Source organism: Danio rerio, chromosome 5 (genome assembly GCF_052040795.2).
Source record: "Danio rerio strain M-AB ecotype USA chromosome 5, GRCz13ab, whole genome shotgun sequence".
Classification (NCBI taxonomy): Eukaryota; Metazoa; Chordata; class Actinopteri; order Cypriniformes; family Danionidae; genus Danio; species Danio rerio.
The window spans coordinates 55,519,317-55,533,536 of record NC_141025.1 but is presented as its reverse complement, the minus strand read 5'-3'; the positions used below and the strand labels follow the sequence as shown (position 1 = coordinate 55,533,536).

At 38.0% G+C, this 14,220-nt stretch overlaps 1 protein-coding gene across 5 annotated transcripts in view; it reads left to right on the top strand.

The window, feature by feature from the left end:
* The window catches only part of mctp1a (multiple C2 domains, transmembrane 1a), a 257,558-nt gene that overhangs the window by 239,232 nt on the left and 4,106 nt on the right, over positions 1-14,220 (top strand). The gene's annotated exons all lie outside the window — the stretch shown is intronic.

Genomic DNA, 14,220 nt, shown 5'->3' with positions numbered 1-14,220 from the left:
TTTATCAATGCAATGTGTCCTTGATGAATAAAAGTACTTTTAATAGCTGGATTTTCAAGGATGACAGTTTCTACAAAAAATGATCAACACTTTTTAAAATGATAAAAAAAAAAAATTTCTTATTGAAAATAATCTATCACCTTGGAAGTATAAGGTTCTATCTGCATTCCGAATAATTTTGAGATATTGAGCTTTAACATTTTTGCATTCCATATAACAAAGAGTATGTGTGTAACATTTTTTAAAAATAAAAATTCTTAAAATGTAAACAACCTATAAAAAAACATTCCACAATGCAAATAAGTTGTCATTTAATAAGAAGATGTACCTTATAATTCTAAGGTGACGAATTATAATTATTATTATTATTATTTTATTTTATTTTTTTTTAATTCAGAAGTGTCTATAGTTGAAGTGACTATGGCTATATGGCTGTAATTGTTAGTCTTCAACAGGAATGTGCTTCATAAATTTCCGTTAGTTGAGCTGAAGGTAAATGGCTTGTGATGTTTTCAATCTGCACGTGTCTCTCCGTGGATTTATGGACTTCTTGCTGTGTTGTACTGAGTCATGCTTTGTTATTGAGCGTAATGAGTGTGAAACTGTAATCCTCTCCTGGTCTGCTTCTACATTAACCGTGAGATCTGAGTTAAGCGTCCGCCCCACCCCGCCCTGTCCCGTCGTCCCCTTCATAATCAGCAGCGTTCCAAGTTGCTGCCATTTAACTGCAATTAAAACCTGAGCTCGTAAACACGAGGCCAGCCTGTTATGGTGCTTCCTCTGTGTCGGGATAAACCCTACGGTGCTGACGGTGGGGGTGACACAGGGCTCTGATCCAGGACCGGTTGCATTGCCACATCAGCGCAAACACGCTCGCCTTTGATGAGCCCGAAGCGCCGGGCAGGCTTTGATCTCCACAGAGTCATAATCCCCGGCCCCTGCGTGGCTTTACATCGGCCCCGCAGCTGCAGGTAGCCTGCTCTAAATTAGCCCGATGTGGCTAGGTCGCTAAGGTGCGTTTACCCCTAACACCTGGAGCCCAGAAGGTCCCTGCAGGTAGGAGGCCCGGAGGAGACCTGGCTAATGATGGTTCGCGCTCAGAAGAGCAGGCCGCCGTGGGCTTCCTTGTGCCCTGTTACAGCTTTTGATTTAGGACGGTCCAGAAAAGTACCCCGACATCAATGTGATGTGCAGAACGTTCCGCTCTGCATCGCGCAACTGCCCGTGGAGGTCCGTTCACCTCTGTTTTCTGGGTTAGAGATGGAGGGCGGGGGAGATGAGGCGCCTCTGCGGGACCTCGAACAAAGCGTCCCTGCATCGGGGTGTGATCTGCACATGCCCAGGGGCCCAAACGTTCTGCAAAAAATGACAAATGGAGGGCTATTTTTGAGGTTCTGACGTGACCCACACCTCCCGTGATAAAAGCCCCGCAAGGCCGAGCGCGGCCAGCATCGCCTCTTTTACAGATCATTTGGAGGTGCCTCAGAACAACATGAACTGATGAACCTCTAATGACTTTTTTTATATAAAGGGCATCTCTGCTGCAGTCTGAGAGTACAGAGTGTCTTTCAGTGGGAACTTACAACTCCCACTGCACAGTGGGTGCACGTCTTTATTCACCTCGTTTGTGTTATTTTGAGTGCGCTGCTCATATATGCATATGCATTTCGGTGGATACAGATCAGTAGAGCATTGTGGACTGAAAGGAGGAGGTAAATTCCCCATTCTGGTTTTGTGTTTTTTGTTTTTTTCGCAATGTAAATTAATGTTCCAGGGCCATGTATATACACATGCTTTTTTTACACAGCTGCTGGATTAATAGAATACCAATTATTTATTTTTGTTCTGTAACCTAATTAGTTTTTAAAACTAAAAATATAATACTGTATTTACATGTCATCATTTGCAGTATGAAGTTTATGGAATTTTAATAACAAAGTTGTTACAGTACAACAGTACACACACACACACACACATATATATATATATATATATATATATATATATATATATATATATATATATATATATATATATATATATATATATATTTTTTTTTTTTTTTTTTTTTTTATATATTATATATTTTTCCCCCAAATTATGTTTAAGAGCAAGGAAATTTTCACAGTATGTCTGATAGTATTTTTTTCTCCTAGAGAAAGTCTTATTTGTTTTATTTCGGCTAGAATAAAAGCAGTTTTTAATTTTTTTAAAAAACATATTAAGGACAAAATTATTAGCCCCTTTAAGCTATATATATATATATATGTATATATATATATATATATATATATATATATATATATATATATATATATATATATATATATATATATATATATATATATATATATATATATATATATATATATATATATATAATTTCCATACAGAACAAACCATCGTTATTCAATAACTTGCCTAATTACCATAACCTGCCTAGTTAACCTAATTAACCTAGTTAAATCTTTAAATGTCACTTTAAGCTGTATAAAAGTGTCTTGAAAAATATCTAGTCAAATATTATTTACTGTCATCATGGCTATAAAATAAACATATCAAGATAAAATAAATCAGTTACTAGAAATTAGTTATTAAAACTATTATGTTTAAAAATGTGTTGAAAAAAATCTTCTCTACATTAAACAAAAATTAGGGAAAAAAAATAAACAGGGGGGCTAATAACTCAGGGGGGCTAATAATTCTGAATTCAACTGTAAGTAAAGCCCTGGTCAGATCACACATTTTCGGCACAACTTCCTTGGCGCAGGGTGTCGTGGGAAATTGTAAACGACAAATGGGCATCAAGACAGAAGATTCAATCGTTTCTTATCTAGGTAATGTGGCATAGTTCACGACAACTGATACCATGTCTGTGACGCCTCGCGACACCAATGCAGAAAGTCTAGCATTTTTACTTTTTTTCAAAATTTTTATGATGAGTTCTGTCACATGGTTGACACTGGACAATAGGAGCACATTATTTCTCAGATATATCCACAGGTGCTGCTGTTAACACTTGGGTAACATCAAAAAATAGGCAGCATATTTAGTTATGGGTGGGTTGCGAGTAGATAAGATCAATCATTGGTTATGCAAACTTTAACTATTTTCTATAAAATTTTGAAGTGTTTTAAGCAATTTTATTTGACAATCTGGCACAAATATGCAGACATCTCCATTCTCACAACGAGTTTCTGAGTTTGCTTCTCCGATGTAATCTGGAAACACGTTCTGTGTTGCTAATGCATTGTAAAAGCCTCTCTTGCTTATTCAAACTTCTTGATTAAACTAATTAAATTAAAACTCACCGGCAATGGAAGATTTTGTCATTAAAAATGAAAATTCATTATAAGTTTTTTCTGATTATTTCACTTTAATTTTATTTAGGCTAGATTTTATTTTATTTAACAAACCAGTTTGTGCTTAGGCACTGAAACATGACTGTTTTGAAGCACGTCACCTCAGATGTTATTCGCTATTCTTGTTTATCTAGTAGATAACTGATAAACAAAAAATACACCCATTTAAGCCCACTGGCAACTATGGTTGCTGAAATTTACAGTTGCCATTTTTCTTTTATGAGTAATTCTCTACATGTTCTCCATGATTAATTTCTCAATAACCAAACAAAATATTTCAAGAAAGAAAGAAGGGAACTGATTCACTTCTTGTCGCATGAGGCCTTCAAATTACTAATTTCAGGATGCAAAATGGATGCAAACCCTCCCAAATAAAAAAAATGTTCATGATACTAAAAATAATTTTTTTGTTCATAAATATATATCAACATAATCCTGAAGGTCTCTAGATTCGTCCAAATAAATCAAATATTTTAAGAGATCTATTGTTTTTTTATATACTTTATCAAATGTTCAAGCAGCAACTATAGTTGCCGGTGGGCAAAATACCTTGTAAGTACACAAATCATAAGGAATTAGAGAATAATTTGTTAATAAATTAATAAATCAAGGTTATTGGTCTTGTTTGATGATTTTTGCTTTCATAATACCGCATCTAAACATAACTTTGTGATTTAAACGGCGTCTTTACTTTAAAGTAGACATTTTTAAAACACAATTTGTTACACAGCAAAATCATCAGAGTAAAAGTAACATCTCCCACTGGTCCCACTCCTACAAAGAGTTAAAACAACACTGAAGCAGAGATAAAGTGCTGAGTGAACAGAGAATAATGAATTCCCGCTGTTTAACCAACCAAATTCAGTCACAACCTTAGGCCCTGCTGTCCACACAAACATGGGTATTGTCTAAATTGTAGCTTTTTGAAAACTCTTTTCAGGGTAAAGATATTCAAAAGCGCCAGGATCTGTTTTTGGTTTTTTTTAGAAAATTGAGAAAACATTTACAAAAATACTTGTGTAGGTTTAGACATGGAACTTAAACTGAAAACTCAACAAATCTCTCAAAATCTCAGCTCATCAGGATCATTAAACAACTTCACAAACAAAAGGCAGTTTTACTTATTACCAAGCTCTCTGACTGTCTGTCAGATGTCTACAAAAGTCTGTAGTGAGATTTACTGAAAATATTTGTTTGTTCGATGACACCATTGTGGTATGTATTTACTTTTGTGTATTTACACCAGTATTTACTTAACAACTCAATATTTGACGTTATTTCAGTTGTTTTGAGTTAAAATGCCAAATGCCGTTCTATTAAAATTTTACATTGAAGGGTTGTTGCAACATATTTGCCTACCAGTAACTATAGTTGCCCCATAAACAAATAAATAAAAAATCTTGCAGAAAATAAATGCAAAACATGTTTATATAGGTAACTATTGACAAGTTTACATGCATGAAGCCATTTTTAAAAATATGGGTTAAAATTAAGATACAAATTACTCCACTTATACGTAACCGACAATAAAAATTGTGTGATCCGCCTGGGGCTTAACTGTAAAAGTTTTTTTTTTTTTTTTTACTATATGAATATCTGAAAACAGGTCATATTCTATTCTATTCATACAAACCATACTTTAAAACACAGTGAGCTAAAGGAGTCCCTTTTAAACTTTATCCACTGGTGTCGCTGTTGGACCCTTTATAAAATTAGAGGTTTTTCATGATGTCTTCAATGTACTTTATTTTTGGACTGTCAATTATTGTTTTTCCCCAGATTGTTTTATAACAAGGCAGTTCTGTCCTTGTCTTTGTAAAATAAAAACATTCATTAAATGACTTCATTAATTGCCCAAATTGAAGGTGCTGTGAAGAGCAGACAGGTTAAGTGCACTCTATACACAAGTGCGTGGTTATTCTTAGGTCTGTTTGTAAACCGTAATACATACCACCTCTGTGCAATGAGCCTGTGGCCTTTTAAGTGCACTGCAGGAGACCAGCGATATATCAAACCTGCTGTGAGGAGCGTATTCACTTTGAATTACTCTCCCAGTTTACACACACTGTTCTTTTCATGTATCCGCCTATAGACCCCGCCGAGAATATCTTTACTTGCCTGCCTCGCTGCTTTGAATAAAGCACATTCTGATATAATGCAATACTTTGTCTCTTAAATGAGGCCAACCGGCTATACCAACTTAAAATTCTCTACCAGGTGTCTAAGACGTGTCCTATCGCATGCTTTATGGTGCCATTAGCCAATGGAGGAACTGCGTGCGTAACTGGGACGCTAGCAATTAGCACGCCAAGGGCTCCATTATGGCCTATGCAAATGCAGAGATTAAAATGCAGCCGCAGCCATACAAACGATTCAGCTCTTAGCCAATTCATCACCTGCGAAGGGCACACTTGAGGAGAGAAGAAAAGAGGGCAAACAATTGCAAAATTTGTCTGTTTTCTGAGGACATACACATCATTTATGGCCACTTTTTGCCATGGCTGCTATTGTACCTAACATTTGAAGTAGCATACCGAAGACTTTTATATACTGCCGAGGACAACTATCCTTTATATGAAGGACAATGTACATAAGGGACCATCACATTAATGAAACAAATTCAATATTAATTCTAAAACCTTAAAAATTAGACATGTGATGTTGGACATACTATAAAAGAAAAGGTCTACTATATCCCCTTTACTGCCATTTATGATGCTCCTGTTAGTCATAGATGAACCAAATAATGTTATCTCCTAACAAGGCCACTCATTGTGGTGTGCGTAGATGAGATGATAAGCAATTGGCAGTGGTAAAGATGTGAGCCACACTGAGAGGGTGCAAATTACAGGGAGGTTTGTGGGGGTCAACGTTCTCGATCATATCGTCTAAATAAGTGTCAGCTTTTTTAATAGTGGAAAATGGTTTGTTAAATAATAACATTAAAAATAAAAATAGCAGATAATATAAATATACATCAACCCTTAATGGCTCATATCATTTTGACTGCGTGGTCACACCCAGTATATTGTACAGGGAAATATTCAGTTGGCGGTCTGAACACTGGCAGATTTAGCCTACCAAGACACTTTTTCTAGCAAGCCAGGTGTTTGTATCTACATATAGCTTAAAAGTAAAGTCAGACATATAATGTGCATTTCAATAGATGTTTATTCAGTAAAATTGAAGTTAAAATTGTGCAATATTTTATGATCTTCCATTTATCAGTTCAGGAATGCAAACTTGTCACCATTCAAACAATTCAATTTTATTCATGTCTATTTATATAGTTCTTTTACAATGTAGATTGTGTCAAAGCAGCTTAACATAGAAGTTCTAGTAAATTAAAAATGTCAGTCAAGCTTTCTCCTTTGGCCAAACATCTTGACCAAACTAAAACTGCTGTTTTAAATATAAAGATCATGAATTAAAATCCTCATTAAAAACACGCTTACCAAATCAGTAGAGACAGGACAAGCAACACAAACTGGGACTGCATCTTTTTTAAAAGAAAACAAGTGGCAAATCCGGATTTCACCACTTCCAGAATTGAAAAGCTCTCGGGTGAAAAATGTTCCTTACAAATGTATTTTTTGTCGCGTGTTAGCAGACCACTGTAATCCACACATGTGCGTCCACACGCGAGCTGTGCTCTCATTGCAGAGAAACGGAAACAAAACCTTCGTTGTGGCACATTTAAAAACACAACACTTATGACTCATGTTTCCAAACTATTCTTCAACTACTTGTTTTAATTACAGTCGGCAACATAACATGGCGTAAAAACAGTCTTCGAAGTTAGATCATGCATATTAATGAAGTTGCACCTCATTCAAACAAGAGCTCGCTGATTGGTTTTTCTCATGAATTAATGAACATGTAATCTTAAAACTCAATGAAGTCACTTTGTACCGGCCAGTACAGACAGCCAATCTCCACACTGGAAATTACACAATGATCTCATCAACGTGAGGTTGCTTCAAAATGCATTTTTAAACCAGAAAAAACTAATTTGCTTTAAACAACGCAAAAACAACCAATTTTCACTTGTTAGCTAAATATATTTGTCCTAATAGTATTTTTAGCAATATGGGACATATCAACATATCATGTGGGACTGTCAACATCTCAAAAAATGTGCTTGGTTGTCGTGACCCTTTAACACATAACATGTGGTGCCTGATATCACAGGCCAACTTCAGAGGTCTTGTAGAGTCCTTTTTTCAACTGGTCAGCACTGCTTTGGTGATATAATGACACCAACAGAATGTTAGACAATGTCAAAACCCAGTGGCTTAAATAGCATGATGTATAGTCATGGATTCAATTCCTAAATGTAAGCATGAACAGAGAACACTGCAGACCAGATCTTCAAATAAATACATTGATTATCTTGTTAATTGTGCACCATATCTGTAAGTTAATACATTGACAATTTTGTGATCATACCACAGCAGTTTCTTTTTTAATGTAGACAGTGCATTAGTCAGGAGTATGTCCTGTTGGCTCAGCCAAGGTGCAGAAACTTCCTCAGCGGTGCATATCAAAGCCCCATCTTTGCTGCTTTAGTGGTTTCTATTTACAGTTTAAACAAGTAATTAGCGTACCCCTTACCTTAGGAAAATAAAAAAGTTAGCAGCAACTTTCCTCTTTTTCTCTCTTGCTCTGTCTATTCACCTCAAAACGTTTGCTTTTTTTCTCAACAATGGCTGTGAGCTTGTCTGTAGGCGTCTCCAAGCCCCTTTTTTTCCTTCTAGAAGAGCATTTAATGCCCCTAAAGAAAGGTTAGGTGTCACTGGAGATGAAGCAGGCAAACGTTCTCTCCTTCTCTATAAACAGCATAGCATAGTATCATTAAAAATGTTCAGCTTTCATTTACTTATTTATATTTGCCTGCCGCCCATGTGGCTTCAAACCCCGCTCCACGCTTAGCAACGGGACGACATGGCATACTCTGCTGCGGCAGGTCCCGGGACGGCGTCTGACACTGCTAAACGAGGCGCTAGCGTGCGTGGCGCCCCCTCCGCAAGAGCGCAACTTCAAAGTGTGTTTTGTAGTGCAACTGTCAACATGGGGGAGCGGAGCGAGGGTGGAGCAGCCTTTGAGCAGCGGAAGGTCTTTACCCATCGTCTCCACGGATGTTCTCTTTGTGCTCGGCACTTGCTCCAAATTGCTATCTCACCATAGTCACTTTAACCCCCCTCATTCCAACTACTAAAGTTCTTTTCTTTTTATTGTTGCCTTCTTTACTTTCTCCGCATGCTTCTTTGACTATAACTAGTGCGGCGTGTTATGTTGGTCGGGACAGCTCTCTGTCATTAAAGCTGCGGTGCTTGTTGCACCATACAGGGTGGCATAACTGTCAGCAGTTAAGTGTAATAGAGCCTCTGACGTGCCACGCTCTCTTTCTACCGCTACTTTTGATTGAGCCTTTATTGTTGTTTGCCTTCATTTCTTTTCTTCCATTAGATTCACTAATGTCGATCTTCATCGCCTCACCTTGACACGCAAACTTTTGTTTACATGCAGTTCAAGGGAGGCTTCTGAAGTCAGACGCGACCCTGATGTGTTTAAAGTGAATACGAAAATAATGACCCCGTTAGGCTGCAATTTAAAGTACGCTTTGAAGAAGACGAATGCCAGGCCGCTCTCAAATCCTCCAGAAACACACTAGCTGTAGCTGCATGGCCCCATTGTCAAACTTCAATAAATATTTATTTAGGATAACAATTTAAAATGGGCTCAATTTTGAGCAACTATGATTTGGAGTAATTGCATGTATCAATATTTTCAGGAATTTGCTAATGTGCAAAATGTACCTTTCATGTTAAGGAGTATGATGTGTTGCTTTTATTTTTTTTCACTAAATAATATTTTTAAAGGTACTCTACAGACCATTCTCATTTATAGACAACATATGAAAATGTATAAGCAGAGATAATGTAAAATGTAACTTTAATTACTATTATACAGACACCCATCACTTTATTAGGTACACCTGTCCAACTGCTGTCCATCAGCCAATCACATGGCAGCAACTCGTTTTAGGCATGTAGATATGGTCAAGACGATCTGCTGCAGTTCAAACCGAGCATCTTAATGGGGAAGAAATGGGATTTAAGTGACATTGAACGTGACATGGTTGTTGGTGCCAGATGGGCTGGTCTGAGTATTCCAGAAACTGCTGATCTACTAGGATTTTCATGCACAAACATCTCTAGAGTTTACAGAGAATGGTCTGAAAAAGAGAAAGTATCCAGTGATTGGCGGTTCTGTAGGCGAAAGTGCCTTGTAGAAATAGAAAGGCAACAGTAACTCAAATAACCACTTGTTACAACCGAGGAATACAGAAGAGCATCTCTGAACACACAACACATCCAACCTTAAGGCGGATGGGCTACAGCAGCAAAAGACCACACCAGGTGCCACTCCTAACAGCTAAAAACAGGAAACTGCGTCTACAATTTGCACAGGCTCACTAAAATTGGACAACAGAATATTGGAAAAACTTTGCCTGGTCCGATGAGTCTCAATTTCTGCTGCAACATTCAGATGGTAAGGTCAGAATTTGCTGTCAACAACATGAATGCATGGATTCACCATGCCTTGTATCAAAGATTCAGGCTGGTGGTGTAATGGTGTAGGGGATATTTTTCTTGGCACACTTTGGGTCCATTAGTGCCAATTGAGCATTGTGTCATCGCGACAGCCTACCCGAGTCTTATTGCTGACCTTTTCCATCCCTTTATGACCACAGTGTACCCATCTTCTGATGGCTACAACCAGCAGAATAGTGCGCCATTTCATAAAGCGAGAATCATCTCTGACTTTTTGAACATGGCAATGAGTTCACTGTACTCAAATGGCCTCTAAGTACCAGATCTTAATCCAATAGAGCACCTTTGGGATGTGGAGGAACAGGAGATTCACATCATGGATGTGCACCTGACCTGTCTGTGTCAACTGCTGTCATGTTAATATGGACCATAATCACTGAGGAATATTTCCAGTACCTTGATGAATCTATACCACAAAGCACATAGTAGTACGGTGTACCTAATAAAGTGGCTAGTGAGTGTGTGATTTTAAAATATTTAATGCGAAAATAATACACCACTGTTTAAAGTTTTTTTTTTTTAGTGGCATTTACACATTTACAAAATTATTATTTTTTTTTTTTAAGTTTTAAAATTTAGATTTCTGAAAAAAAATAATAATAACTTGCCTAATTACACTGACCTGTCTAATTAACCTAGTAAAGCTTTTAAATGTCCCTTTAAGCTGTATAGAAGTGTCTTGAAAAATATCTAGTCAAATATTATTTACTGTTATCATGGCAAAGATAAAATAAATGATCTATTAGAGATGAGTTATTAAAACTATTATGCTTAGAAATGTGTTGAAAAATCTTTGCAATAATTCTGACTTCAACTGTATATTATATGTTATTATATATATATATATATATATATATATATATATATATATATATATATATATATATATATATATATATATATATATGTTAACTTCTTAACGATAGTATACTTATCTATATATATATAGATATTAGAGGTTGCATTAGACTTTCTCATTGTCTGTCATTTTGACGGAGAGGGTTGTAAAAATTCCATCATAACCTATTATTGACCGTCAATTAATTTGCATATTTTCTAATCACTTTTTTCATTCATATTTTAATAATGAACTTGCACTCGCCGATGCCGATTTGGAGCCGGAGGCGCCAAAGGGCAGCCGAGCTCGGGCCAATTACTACCTGCTATCTGGGTAGCGCCACTTCAGCCAGCGCAACAAAGAGGAGACAAAACAAGGGCAATCGCCATCAGCTGGACAGGAGTGGGAGTTAGTTAGCTACAATACTTGCAATAGTTCACCCTCAACATAAACTGTCAAATGGACGGATAACCTTCAGAGTTTTCCGTCACTGCTGAAAAAAATCTGTCAATGACGGAAAATATTCAGTTAACGCGACCTCTGATATATATAATAGTATATATAATATTCATGTTCATGCGTACATTTTTATCTTTTTGTCTTTATGAAAAAAATGCACACAAACAACTAGGCAGACCAGCTCACTTTATAGAGAAAAAAAAACATATACCACTGAAAATGTTTCATCCTTTACTTCAAAAAGCGTCATTCCAGCCTTTTGCGGATCACATGTGATGTGAGCTCAGCTACTGCTGCAGTGTTTGAATGTGCAATCTCACACCTAGAAGATGGATGGCAGTGAGATGGACACACTCCGCAGTGTAGGTGGTGACTGATGTTGCTGCTGAATTGGCAGTACACCGACCACATTTCTTAGAGTCTAAGCATGACGTCAGACAGTTTGAGGGCCAGATCTGAGAGAAAACCAGTGATATGCCGTCTTCACTCAAAAGCACCTGACTGTTGTTGTCTTGTTTGTCTGAAAGTGAATGCTAGTCTGGTGACAACCCTGGGAATCATGAGCTGGTATTCTTTACATTCCAGCTCAATTCTAAACCCTAGTGTGCTGCTTCTTTACCCATGTAGATATGCAGCTACTCTTAAAGCCAAAAACTTATCATACAGGTTTTGATATACCTGTACCAGCTCTGTTACCTGACCCTCTGCTGTATTCATGTTGCTAACTTTGAGTTCTATTTTGACTGTTTTAGGTTTAAAGCGGATGGCACAAAAGCACTAAAGTCATGTCCAAATCTACTTTTGCTATTTTAAGGATGAAACAAAGAAAAACAAACAAAAAATATTTCATCCTTAAAGATATTCATGTAGTGCTGTACATCCATGTATGGGTCATTCATCAATTCATTTATTCATTCATTTTATTCTGCTTATCCTTGGCCGGGTTGTGAGGCAGCAGTCTCAGAAGAAAACCCTGGACTTCCTTCTCCCCAGACTCTTCCTTCAACTCCTCTGGAGGGATCCTGAGGCATTCCCAAGCAAGCCAAGAGACATAGTTCCTCCAGTGTATGTTGGGTCTTCCCCAGGGCCTCCACCCAGGGGGACAAGCCTAGGATACCTCCCTACGGAGGTGTCTAGGAGGCATCTAAATCAGATGCCTGAGCCACCTCAGCTGACTTCTCTCGATTTTGGAATAGCAGCGGTTCTACTCTGAGTTCCTCCCAGGCTTATCTCAAGTTCCATCCCTCCCTCACTCGTGAAAAAAACTCAAGATACTTGAACTCCTCCACCTGGGGGACAAATTCTCCACCAACCTGAAGATGGCAAGCCACTTATTTCTGATGTAACACCATGGTCTCAGATCTGAAAGTGCTGATTCTTTTCCCTGGTTCATCACCTTCAGCAGCAAATTGTCTTAGTGCATGCTGAAGATCCATGATTGATGAAGCCAACAGAACAACATTATCTGCAAATAGCAGATATGAAATCCTGTGGCTCTGAACCAGACCCCCTTTGTCTCTAGGCTGCGCCTACAAATTCTGTCTATAAAAATGATGAACAGAACTAGTGACCAAGGGCAGCCCTATGTGTGTATTAAGCAATAAGTATGTTTATTGTGGGCTAGTATTTGCGCATAAAGGCTGATTTATATTTCTGCTTCAAGTGCACGCGTATGCTCCTTCGCGCGGTCGCATAGCCCTCACCATGGCTGATGCCGACACTAACGCGCACTTGTCAAAAAAATTAACTACACGTCCCAACGACGCATAGCGCAAGCTCTGTGATGGGTAAGCTACTGGTGACGAGCTTGGCAGTGGTGAGAGCCGCAAGCTCGATGGAGTGATTACAAGTATGGAGACCCATGAAGGAGCTCCATATGGGAACTTTTGTTTTGTGTTTACCTTATGATTAAAGTTGTTGCAGGTCTGCCGGTTCCCACCTCTGAATGAGCGAGTTTTAGCTACTTGTACATTAAGGTAGCGTTCAGAAAAAACAAAATACCTATGAAGAAACTCGACACAGAGGAATCTACTGCCAGCTAACGCTCTAGGAGTGTTAATGCAGAGCAACACAAACAGCATGCAGAAGTATAAATGCATGACTATCCCCAAGGCAAGTGCTGTGGGTCATTCATTGGATATAATCAGGGCCGGAGTGGGACTCCTTTTCACCCCTGGAGTTTCAAGCCTTTGACCGGCCCACCTCAGTTCACGACTGACTATATTAAAATAAGGTCATTTCCAATTCAGTTTCTAATTACACTATTACGTCTTTTTAAAGAAAACAGCTGCTTTAGAACTTCAAATGTTCAACAACCTTACAGTTTTATATGTCTTAACAATAAAAATGAAAAAAATAATCTCTGGTGAAGATGGAACACGGGTCGGCGGCTTGATAACGCAACGCGCTGACCGCTAGAGCACAATGATACTGCTGTGCTTACATTACCGGAATGATATTTCATCATTCTGCAGGCTACATTCTGCTCTTGAGGCTGCGAGACAATAAATAAGAAGAGCGGAGCTGCGGCAAAATAATGGATAAAAAGAGTGAGGCTATGGTCAAATAATTAAATAAAAACAAATTGTTAAGTCTGGCTCCATACACACTGTGCACACCAGTTTTTAGGACTTAGGTTGAAGGACTTTCAGGTTTGAAGTAAGTTACCAAGAAGTTTGTAGTGAACACAAATAAGCATTATTGATGAACTGACAACCTGATTTTTCTCATTTCGCCCCACTCCCGGTCAAGCCCCGGTTTCGACTTAGTCCCTTTATTCATAAGGGGTTGCCACTGCAGAATGAACTGCTAGCTTATCCAGCATATGTTTGACACAGCGAATGCCCTTCCAGCTGCAACCCTGTACTGGGAAAAACATCCACACACACTCATTCATGAACATACACTACGGCCAATTTAGTTTACCCAATTCACCTATAGCGCA